General features: G+C 33.7%; 1 protein-coding gene across 5 annotated transcripts in view; it reads left to right on the top strand.

Moving 5' to 3' along the window:
* The first annotated feature begins 461 nt into the window (after positions 1–461).
* LOC106669897 (protein kinase C-binding protein NELL2-like) overlaps positions 462–12605 on the top strand; it is a 110270-nt gene continuing 98126 nt past the window's right edge. For 4 of the 5 annotated variants that reach the window (XM_014399747.1, XM_014399745.1, XM_024226510.1 and 1 more), the window contains exon 1: positions 5045–5097. The gene's annotated coding sequence lies outside the window, so the exon portion shown is untranslated. Of the gene's footprint in view, positions 637–5044; positions 5098–12605 lie in introns of those variants that run through there. The other variant, XM_014399746.2, reaches the window with a different exon arrangement.

Raw genomic sequence — 12605 nt, 5'->3', positions numbered from 1 at the left:
ATAAATAACAGTAGATGTCAACTTAATTTGAGATATAGTACGAAGAGAGAAGCGAGACTAATCCTCTCACGTCATGACAGATCCTCATTTAAATTTATTTATATTGTGTTCAGCATTTTGTGAAAATAAATTTTTTTAACAGGTTTATCTATCGATCTTTCTGCTTTAAAAATAAATAAATAACAGTAAACATCAATATAATTATAGATATAGTACGATAAGAGAAGCGAGACTAATCCTCTCATATCCTGGCAGATCCTCATTTAAATTTCAAAAATTTCCACCCCCATTCGTAGATTGCGGTACAAATTTTTTATCGATAATGCACGCTTATCAGTGGGGTGCACGGTGCACCTGACCGACTTGATGGTTTGAATGACGGGTTCAGGTAGGGGAGAGAACAGAACAGCATGTGTGCGTCATGCTCTCCGTTCACTTGCCAGTCGCATGAGTGTCACCTACTGGTCAACTTGCTCCCTCCAAAACACGTGCTCATGTGCTTTTTATCTCTCTCGAAAATTTGACGTTCGGTTTGGTGCGCGTTGAGTGATTTTTTTCTCGACTTCTACCCTGTGCAGGAAAAGTGTGGATTTACTTGGGGAGGAAAAACAGATAAATAATTGGCAAAATTTTGAGGTAAGATTTTATTTGATTAAAGATAATTTGATATAAAAAACCTTCTTGATATAGGCCGATAGTATTATTTTATGCAATTTGATCTGACACAATCTAACAAAGTGTATTAAAATTATAATAACAATAAAAATAATATAATAAAACTAATAATTAAAGCATTTCACAGTGTTACTTTGTAAAAATATTTGATTGTTTCTTAGTATAACATTTACATATTATACAAACATTTTTGTATTGTTTAAAAGTTACACTACTCGCACTACTGAAATTAATATTTGTTCCGCCCACTTTGTGTCGTTAGACTATTAGGCAAATTTAAAAAAAACTTAAATGATTTAATTAAGAAGTGAATTAATTCTACGTCTTCTTGATTGAGGATCCCAATGAGACCAAAAACGACTAGACAAAAAAACCACCAAAAATCTACATATACTGCAGCTTTATTTATTTATTTTTTAAATAACATATACATAAATACATATATATAAATATATATGTAATATACATATATATATAATATATAATATCAATACATCTAAACAAAGTCATAAAAAGTTAATATAATAATACTGTCCAAATGTGGAGAAGGAAAAGACAGAAATTTAATTTTACAACCAACGATTGAAAATCCGGGAGAGGCCCCAAACGGTCGTATAAAACATTTTAAAAAATCTGTTTCCTGCGATTTTTAGTTTTTTATCTAACTAGAATTATCAAGGATCACAAACTTAGTGTAACAAATACAAAACTTACAATCCTTAAGATACAAGCGTCTAAACCTTGCCTTCATAAATAATGCAAATGTTGACTTTTTATAAACAGGCCATAAAATATTAGTATAATGAGACTCTCAAAATGTTAAAGCCAAAAAGTAAAAAAAGTAAATAATTTAATGAAAATGGATGACGGAAGAAAGAATGAGTTTAATAAATATATAATGTATAAATGATGCTCAAGTACTAAACCTCGTCTTCATAAATGATGTCTTCTATAACCCAGAAAGATATTAATAAAAACAAGATGGAAATTAGGCAAATTTAATTCTACAAATTCAACCATGAAGATTTGAGACAAAAAACGAAAAATTATCGATAGGGTTGACAAAAATAATTATAAAGAAGTTATGAAATATAAAAACAACCGGTCTTTAAAAAGCACACATAAAATACAATAAAACTATCCGAATATGGAACCATGTAAATTGTTCAATGTACAAAGTTCAGGACTTAACGAACTACATTGTATAATATACTTTTTCATTTAGATAAACTTGGGATTTTGTTAAAATATGATGGAGAAAACTAGCCAATATTAAAAAATTCGTTTCAACTATTGACGATTCAGCAGTGGAAGCCTTATACAATCAGAAAAACTATCCAAATTATTATCCAAGGGGGCTTGAAAGAAAAATATATTACGACTTCAATTATAAAGAATAATGTAACCAATGCACAATGTGAGCCCAAAAAACGCCAGGAAAATATACCATAAAACATTAAAAATAACAAAACTATTCAAATATGGAATCCAAGAAGGAAAATTTGAAATAACCACAAATATGTAAACATAAAATAGTATATAATAAAATACTTCAAACATGGAACCGAAAAGAGAAAAAAATGTCTTTTCAATTCAACGAGTTCAACTATTGAAAGTGGAGGCCAAAAACGATCGGATAAAACATTGAAAAAAGCCTTTTCCGGCAAGTTTTTGGTTTCTATATCTAGAATCAAGGAAGAAAGAATGAGTGAAAATATAAAAATAGAAATGATTATAACTCAAGTGCCTAAACGTAATCTTCATAAATTGATCATGCCTTCTATGACCAAGTCAAAAATATTAATATAAGATGAAAAAAGAAAATCAAGAAACCTTTGAGAAAAAAACGAAAAAGTTGCGAGAGGGTTGATAAACCAGTTATGAACGTGCATAAAATATTATTATCATTAAACTGTTGAAATATAAAAACTAAGAAGGGAAGGAAAATTCACCAACGAACCGGAATGAAAGAAATCTTTTGCAAGTCACGAAAGCCACAAAATACTAATGTAATAAAATTGTCCAAATATGGAAAGCAAAATGGAGAAAGGAAAATTGAATTCAACGATTGCAAAGATGAAAAACCATGTAGGGCCAAAAACGAAGAAAAATGACGTGCTGTTTCTACGTTTTCTATCTAAGTAAAAATCATCAAGGGGTAAAAAAGCTAAGTGTAATAAATCATATAATGGCAAATGATACCTTCTATAAATAAGTCATAAAATATTAGTACATATAAGAAAATTGTTTAATTGTGCAATGTATAAACAAAATGGAAATTTAATACTACAAATTCAACTATAAAGAGCTCTTTAAAACCAAAAGGACTAAAATCACCAACATTTTCTGCATGTTCCCGTACATAGCATGGTCCCAACTAGGTATTATACTTCTATAAAAGGCTCTAAAGCATTAATATAATAAACATGAAATCATGAAGAAAAAAGAAAAAAAACCAATGGAAAAACACCAAAAACCACTATTTTCAGTCAGTTTACATCAAGGAAAAACATAAAATATTAGTGCCAAAAGGTTAAAACATAGATTTAATAAGTAGTTATTATGTTCATTAAATTGTATCTAAAGTGTCATACAATATTAAGACAATTAATCTGTCAAAATATGAAAAGTAAGAAGAAAAAGGTAAATTTAATTCCATGATTCGATGTATCCCAGTGATGCCAAAAACGATTGGAAATAAACAGCCAAAATGTAGCCCCGTAAGTATTGAGCGTGTTGATATATCATTTTATAAACAACACATAAAGCATTAGCATAATAACATCGTCTAAATAAAGAAATCGAAAAGGAAATAACACTACACCAGCATGAAGGTCGATTGTAGTGATAGTTCTCAGTTTATGAGTACCCAATTTAAATAAAATTTAATGAATATACGAATTATATTTGTTGTCATAAAGAGAGCTCTTTTTGTCATACAGACTTCATAATAATTCAATTATTCTAAGTATTTCTACAGCAAATAAAACTTAAAAGCAAATATTATTACGACTAAAAAAACTATGTTGACTATAAAATTAGCAATAGTTGCATAATTATAGAAGATCCCACGAAGCCCAAAATGACTAGAAAAACCCAACACTAATTGATCACAAGTTCTACATTTTGACCACTCTAAAATTATCATTGAAAAACTGATGCAATAAATAAAGAATGGCAATGATTATGACAAAAGAGCCAATAAGTAGCTAGCCAAAAAATATCAATATAATAAAACCAAATAAGGAAACCAAGGAGGAAAAAGGGTAATTTAACCATAAAATTTGTACACTCTCATTTATATAACTCTATGATAATGTGAAACACATTCGTTAACTATTCGTAACTTTTGGTCCATAACTTTTCCTCTCTAAACTGCCTTACCATTATATTCTTAAGCAAGGTGTTTTGGAAATTAAGGTAAGATGCTTGTTTTAGTCCATTTAGGTAATTATACATGGCGAATGTTGATTTCAGGCGAATTAAAAACGATTGATAAACCAATGAGAACTTTTCAATGATTTCAATTTTAGATATACGCATGGCCAAAAGTATAATTGATTATGTGTAATGTCAGGTCACATTCACAATTTGCGAATTTGGATCTGTACTTAATTAATCTGCTATTAGTATCTGTCTATGTAGTGTTGTTTATTAACACTGCACTTTTACTAGAATTGAAGGATCAAAGGTTTAAAGGAACCTGTCGATATAGACGCCTGTCATTATGTCGACCAAGTGACTTATGCTAACAAATGCGAAGTTAACTTCTCTCGAATCATACACCGATGTTCTTCAATTTCTTCATTGTGGTTTCACAATCTTTCCCAGTTTATTTTCTGTGGTGAGTGACCTTTTTTTCGTGGCCGTACCAAAAGTTCTGCAATTTAATACTTCTTCCATTTTTGTCTTGTTTCTTAAGCGTCGGGTAGTCCTCCAATAATCCTGGATCCAAATTTCTTCTATATTCTTGTTGGTCAACGATCACACTTCACAGTTGTAAAGTGTGTTTTCTATGATGAACTTTTCCTTCCTTTAGAACCGCAGTGATACCATAAAAGCGAATTTAAATGTTGAATAGCTTTTTTGACATTCTTAGTCTTCGCTCTTACTTCGTCCTTTTACTACCGGTGCCGTGAGTTAAGGTCGCGGAAGTTTAATATTTTTTCTTCTCTACATCCCATATTTGCATTCCGAACAATTAATGTAATCTGCCGTTATTTGATGTTTGCGCTAGTACTTAGTTCAAACAAGGAATTAACGAGCTCAAAGTTAGGGGTTGGGGGTGTAATGGATAAATATTTAGCACCCCCTCCGGGGGGCGGCGCTTGCGCTTCACGGTACATGCCCTCACTGCCTTGCTCCCTGGGTTAGTATGTGGAGGGGCTACCCGGCAAGGACATCGATCTCAAACCATCTCAGGTAAGGGGTCCAACTTAGAACGTACCGGGACGTCGGTACCATTCTCGGTCCATGTCAACTCAGGTCCGAAGAAAAATTTCCAAACAACCAAAAAGTTAACGGGGTATTTTTGTTTGTCGCCAATTTAATTTTTTTGAAAATTGAAAATCGACAGACTTTTTTATATCGTTGTGTTCAACCACATGGTCCTTGGTGAATGATTATCACTACCAGTGAGGTTCACCGAAGAAGGGCAGCTTCGAACAGACAGGTTTTCCTTTCAGCCGATTTTGAAGGCTTTGCAATTTTCCGGAATATACTTGAGTCCGAACGTGTTGACACCAGTGGGCTGTCTCAAGAATATCCCGACGTGTAATCGGCCTGATGAATAAAGCATTTTGCTTACATGACCCAGAATCGAAGGAGGCAAAGCCGGCTATGGGTAAATCGGGCGAAACCTATCCATGAAACCTACCTACCAAGGTTTCCTTAACTCTCCGAAATACAATTTTCTCCCTGGAACGTATTCGCGTTTAAAAGAACAAGGAGCGGAGTACAATGAGATGGTCATTCTTTCCTACCGCAATGCAGTGCCTAGGAAAGCTTTAGTTCTATGCCGCATAAAACTATAGTCTCACCTCTTATTTAAATCAGTGTCCCTTAGGCGGTGTCCGTGCTAGACAAGGAGGAAAAGGCGAAATTATTTCTCCTCTGAAATCAGCGAGGGAGGGCGATTAAAAGATTAATACGGAAGCGACATGCGGCCGAACAGTCGGGTCGTTATGGTAACAATTGGGAAACACTCCAGGCATCATTTTGTCAAACCGGCTTTTAGGATGTGATACCACTGCTGCTGTATCGGGCATTACTTACGGTTAACTAACGAAAAACCAAGATTTTCGAGATATGTGTTCAAACCGAATCAAGTACCCTAAACTGAGTGCAATCACCGGCTAAGTACATCTCTTGAATATAGAAAAAAAATTATTTTACTGTAACTATAACCTTAGACTTGCTTAAAACATTCGAATTTTGCAATCTTTATTGACTGAAATGGATTAAAGTATAAACCCCGTTTAAATTTTTCTTAATTAGATGGTTTGATTTTTCTTTTTTGTAGGCCTTATTATGTGAAGGTGTTTGTGAAGAAACTTCACGGGTGTACGACGTTTCGGCGTTGTTGTGCCATTTTCAAGCACTTAAAGTTATTTTTTATTGTTAAAAAACGAAATTCTTCAAATTGCCGTTTTCATTTACGCTTTTTCTACATATTACTGAAATTAATTTTTAAAACGTTTTCGTAATATTAACAATAAGAAATAAACTATATCTACTTAAAAATGGAGGATCGTAGGAACACCGTACAATTATTTTCCTTAAACACATCTTCACCACCTATAAATAAAATAAGAATAAAAAAGTAAGAAAATAGGAGTATTGTAAAATTATTGATTTATTATTAAGTAGATAGGACATTTAAGATATCGTGTAAAAACGCTATGAATTCAGTAAAAATTATTTATATAATTATTTACTGTATTGTCATTACAATGAGGTTGACAACAGAGTAGATTATACAAAAGGAAGGCAAAAAAAATAGAAAACAATAAAATTCCAATTGCAAAACGTAAAATATAAGATAACGATAAACTATAAGGTAACTTCAGAGAAATTCAACTCCGGTTTCGCAAAATAAATATATTTGCAGAAAAATAGGAATATCTTGAGGCTGTACTATAAAATAGTTTAAAAGAAAAATTCGAGTTTCATTATTTGGAATCCATAACAACTCTCTTGATTTTGACGGACATCCAGAAGGCGACACAGTTTGGCATGCTGGAGTGATATGCAGATTGATGAACTACAGCTTTCCCCCGAACCTCATTAAAATCAGCCATTCATACTTTTATAATAGAAAATTTAGAATCTCTCTCTACTCAACCTTGACTAGAAGTTGAGACGGATCTGCTGGTGACCCGCAGGGATCCTTAACAGGACCTGTTCTTTTTCTTATCTTTTTCAATATAATGCCAAGGCCTAAAGATTCCAGATTGTCTTGTACGCTGAAGACATCTAATTCGTTCTGGAGACTTACAAAGGCCATGTCATCTATTGGAAGATTCTGCAAATGGAGGAGTAAAACAAATCCAACAACAACAGAGGCTTTACTAAGCTCAGGCCGGTGTTGAATCGGCATGATGACTTCGGGGGTTGGTACCTTGGTCTGCTACTAGGGTAATATTTGACAGTTATCTAATTTTTGTCACCCCCTTAAAATCAGCCATTCATACTTTTATAATAGAAAATTTAGAATCTCTCTCTACTCAACCTTGACTAGATAGAGGAAGGAGACTAGGATAGAGTGAATCACTGCTAAAGTAAAGCTGCAATTCGTGTTTTATTTCCCTTTCTATGCAAGGACTCTAAATTATCCTCGGTAAACAAACTTCTCCTGTACAAAGTTGCGGTCAGACTAATGCTATTGTATGCTTGCCCCGTTCATGGGATTTGACATCTCGATCGAACATGGACTCGCTACAAATTACTCAGAATAAGTTTTTACATCGTTCTGCACCCCCCCCCCCATTCTAGACTTGCACATTAACACTACATGAATTACGTTGTACACCACATAAAACCCCTCAAAAAGAATTTGTTTGAACGGTGTAAGCTAAGCAATAATCGGTTAGTTCGACAAATTGGGGACTCTGACTTTGTGTACGAGCGTAGGAGTGTGATGAGTTCTTAGGTTTAAAGTTCGCCTAGGACTTAGGATTTTTCTATGTCTTTCCAGTAAACTAACTTTTGATTGTTTGGTATACTCTTTTTAAAAAATTAAAATCTAAGGCAGGAAGTGGCACCGATATGTAAATATGTGTAAACTATCGTAATTTTTTAGTACAGACCCTATTCTACTATATTCTATAAAACAATTCTTTCCTCAGTCCGGAGCTCTCAGAAACAAAATTATTTGATGTTTGGTTACAGATTGTGCAAATTTCCTCGGTTACTGAAGTACAATTTAATTCAACCGACTTTTTTTTTAATCTGCCTAATCTTATCTGATAGAGAATCTCTTTTTAAAGAAGGCGTCGGAATACCATAAATAGATATCTTTGCGATTGTCCTGTCTTCAAATGAAAGGAAATATTGGGTTATAAGCTGATTTTGTAATCATAGCCAGATCCTCCATATTATAAGATTTTAATACTCTCTTTTTTTTCCATTAATGGTCAGTGTTTCTCCTACACGACATCATGCTTTAATTTGGATAAAGTATTATTCACCTGCTGAGGCCAGTCGTATTTCGAACCTAACCGAAAATTCCCCCTTAAACGGTAATATATCAGTTTTGGAGTCGAATTTTGGCCATCTGTAGTAATTTCTTCCATAAAATTTAAATTTGAAAATGAGTTCCTTCATGTGTAATAATCCTGATTCATTACGAATGTTTCAACTTGAAAAATTGATTGACATTATGTGCCCAAATCTCAGATCCACAGAGGGCAGTGGTAAATAAAAATAATTAAGTTGATCAAAGAAGCCTCAGGTTTTTGCTAAAATATTTAACATATAAAGCAGTCGAAAAAAAAACAACTATGGTGCAATAAATTCATCACGAAACAAACTATTACACATTTAAGCAGTTTAAAGATGTTCTATTTATTTATTTTTTATTGAACATCAATCTTCACAGAACGCAATAAGTTATAGTTACACAGATAACATATAGGTATATATTACATGTTATCTTTGTGTAACTTCTGAGAGCAATTCACGGGGAAACAGGCTTTCTAGACGTCAAAGAAGATTATTGTGAAGATATCAGGAGGAATATTGAATATGGGGTTTGGAGGTTAGTGTAGGATTTTTTGAAGCTGGATTTTCAATTTCTTTTATAAAGGGGACATTTAGGTCATTATTGATGATGTGGTACATAAATCGCAGCGTTGACGATGGATTTAAGGATGAGCTTAAGGTAGAGATTGGATTCTGCTATGATTGGAAGATTTTGTTGAACCCGACAGTTCTATGCCGTTCATATTGGTTTCAAGGTTGATTTGTATATACGGGGTTTTTGTATATATATGGTTGTATAAATGGATTTTGTCTTCGAGGGAGATTTAGATCTGTTGTCTATTATTTTGTTTATATAATCGATATTGTCGGTTCAGTTATATCCTATTAATTTATGTGATTCCAGGTCGCTTTTCTCGGTACAACTCAAGGTAGTGAATGAGTTTTTCAGCTGGAAGAGGGGAAGGTTATAATAGATTGGATGTAGAGAGATGCGATGAAGAGTGTTGTTTTGAGACTTTGTTGTTTCATTTGATTTGCCATTTTTTAACCATGGAGGGTATCTGGAGGTTTCAGTGAATATGACGGGTTAGAATTGGAGGACAGAATTGCATACGTAATTAGGATAGTGGTGTCGGAATGCGAACGGATTTCAGCAGCATACGTTGAGTAAAGTAGCAGACTAAGGACGCTACTCTGCGGGACTCCGGCGACCGCTCAGTACAAAAGGGAGTACGAGACCTATAATCAAGTATTCCAAGTTTTTAAATTTAACTGGAATTTCCATGTACATTCAAATCAGTGCTATTATATAATAAATTTCAATTCAACGGCAATGATTTTATCATTTTTATTCCTTTTTGTACTATTATTGTTATGTTTATTACAATTTTCCTACGAACTTTAACGATTTTTCAGTAGCACCATTCAACGTTTTAGCAAGTAAACTCATTATTTAACATGTTTTTAATCTTAATTTTTATTTACATGAAACCCTTTATGAATTCTTTATGTGGAATCGTACAGTGAGATCTCTTTGAACGAAGTATTGCAGCCGGCTTTCGTGATTTTCATCAGTGCTATGGATCAAAGTTAACAAATCAGTTTAAAGCGAATAAAATCTAAAATGCACAAACGTTACTGCATTTCTTACATTCGGCCCTATCGTGCTTAACAGACTCGCTTATTTTTAGCTCCTGAAAATTAGTATTACGATAGAATATCCCAGACTGCTCTAAAATTCATAAATTAATTTATTCGTTTATTACCGCTGGAACCTCGAAGTTTCGTGATTGCATTTCTTGGAAAATAAATCGTCTGACGGATTTTCGATTGGTTGTTCGAGACTACATTAAAAATTAAAATAACTGGGAGGTTTTCTAATTGAATGAAAATCCATAAGCGTATGAAGCCGTGCTGCTTAAAATTCCTTACATATCATAAATTTTTTTCATCAGGAAACGGCAATTATAAATAATTTATTATTATTAATAATAATGACCAAAAAGGGAGTCTCGGTGGCCGCAACGGTTTAGGCGTTAACACGGCGCTCATCTCTGTAAGGTAAAGGTCCCGGGTTCGAATCCAGCGGCCCTGCATTCGAACCCGGCATACTTACCAATGGGCTTTTTTTTCAAAAACACCGGTAATAATAATATAATAATGGTCAAGAATTAGTTAGAGATAGATTTCAGCTTGCAAAGAAGGTTTTTGTAAAGGGAATTATTTCGTCGTTTTGTGGTGTTTTTCAATGTTTTTCTTTTGTAGTGAGCCATTTTTTTCTACAGTGAGATACTCTTAAATCCGCTTAAACCATTAAATTATTTTGATAGTTTTGGTTTACCCGACAAGTTATGTGTTTAAAGAATTTGGTGTTGATAGATGAAGACGTAGATGTAATGGTCAGGGTGTGCAACTGGGCTCTTTATGAGCTCTCACTTTCTGTCTTTATATCCCACCGGGGTGTCCTAGTTCATAAGGAAATTTGTTCAGTAGGCCCGGTCATAGGTTGAGGTTCTTCTTCGGTTATGTTGTACATCCCAAAATTCATCCTCTTGGAGGCAAATGTGGAGCCACAGTTTGTTGGTAGGCTCTGTCTCTACTGCTTCCTTGCAGAATCTGCACGTGCCGCGTTGTGTTATGAGAATCATTTGCGGCCAATCAGTCTGCAGTGTCCTGTCAGGATTCGAAATTTTTTCCTGCTTTCTTTGACGCATTCTGTTGTGTCTTTCCTTCCAAAACTAGCTAGAAGGTTCTTGGATTGTTTATGTCCAATGAGTGAATTCCACTGTTTTTTTTCATTTTCATGTTTCACTAAAGTGCTCATTGATAATGTGAAGCCCTATTGCCATAGAAGCGCTTAGGACCTATCAGAAATATGACAGCCCCACTAAAAAGCACATGGGAATCTTTAAAAGCATACGTTCAAACAAAAATAATGTTTGATTTGCTGCTTAGGTTGATGATGGGCTCAGGGGAATTAAGGCACCTTGTGGCATTAATTATTTGTGAAAATTATAAGGTCTGTTTTTCTCGCTTGTTGTACCTGTGCATAACATAATACGAAGTGATAATAAATGGATAAAAATGATCCACTTGCAATGTATTTATCGGAACCAAGTCTTCACACCAACTCTTTTGCTCTTAAAAGAAAGGGGTAAACTTCACGTCGGGAATCGTTAACATTTGTCTAATAATTTTTTATTTTAAAGCGACCCACTTTTTGATCTCCAGGGTTGGTTTGATCTAAACGATTACTCAACGCAATCCCGTCGCCGTGTCCTCGTTACATGCCGACCTGATATAAACCGGTCGAATCCGCAGACAATGCAATTTCCGAGGTATTTTCCGGTACTAGGTTTTTTTTAATCGATTCGGAAATTGAAATATCCCTTCCAATCGTGCAAGAACAAGGGTTAACTCCCATTAAAGCGATATATCATTTTATGCGGGAGAAAATTTGGTTGGGGTTGGAAAAGGATGTCATATCTTATCGGGACTCAATCAGCTGCACCGCCCCGATATATTACACGGAATCCTCATGGAATCTAGATCAATTTTTTATTCCATGCATTATCGTAAAAACGACAGTTTTTGTCATTCCCAAATAACCAAATTTTCATTTTTTTTCGATTACTTTGTCTTATAAACCATCTATGAAATATAGCAAATCTTGTGCACAGGAATTCATTTTATAAATAAAACTTACCTTATATTAAATATTGCTCAGTTATTATATAGCTGAATTTATATTTAATTTGTTTTAGACTTTTGCCATTTTTTATATGCTTGCCGTTTTCAGAGTCATTTACAGTTACTTTACATAAATTTGATGACATAAAACCGTTTTGTCTTCTGAGAAATATCACGTTCTTATCAAAACCTATCATCTTTTGGGGCTTTAAACGGTATATACTCAACGTGGAAAGAAATTAAAATTGTTAAAATTAAATTAAATTTTTCTTCCCATATTTCATGTTTCTTATAAGCGAACGTGAAGTTAACCGTAAGTTGGCGTTTTATCTTCAGCGTTCTATTCTGAAAGAAAGGTTATTTTTCTTTAAATTTTCCTTTGAAAAGAAATAGACTTGCAATCTTGCAAATTAGTCATAAAACTAATTTCTGCCATGTTTGTAAGAAGCAACAAGATGAGAGACATCTTACCGAATTAGAGACCCTAGTCAGCGGTATGCTAAGTAGTTTTCGAAACATGATTTGAATTTTTTTACAGC

The sequence above is a fragment of the Cimex lectularius genome, unplaced genomic scaffold (genome assembly GCF_000648675.2).
Source record: "Cimex lectularius strain Harlan isolate CLEC.00 unplaced genomic scaffold, Clec_2.1 scaffold76, whole genome shotgun sequence".
NCBI lineage: Eukaryota > Metazoa > Arthropoda > Insecta > Hemiptera > Cimicidae > Cimex > Cimex lectularius.
Note: the sequence above shows the minus strand (reverse complement) of the source record. Positions and strands in the feature narration are given on the sequence as shown.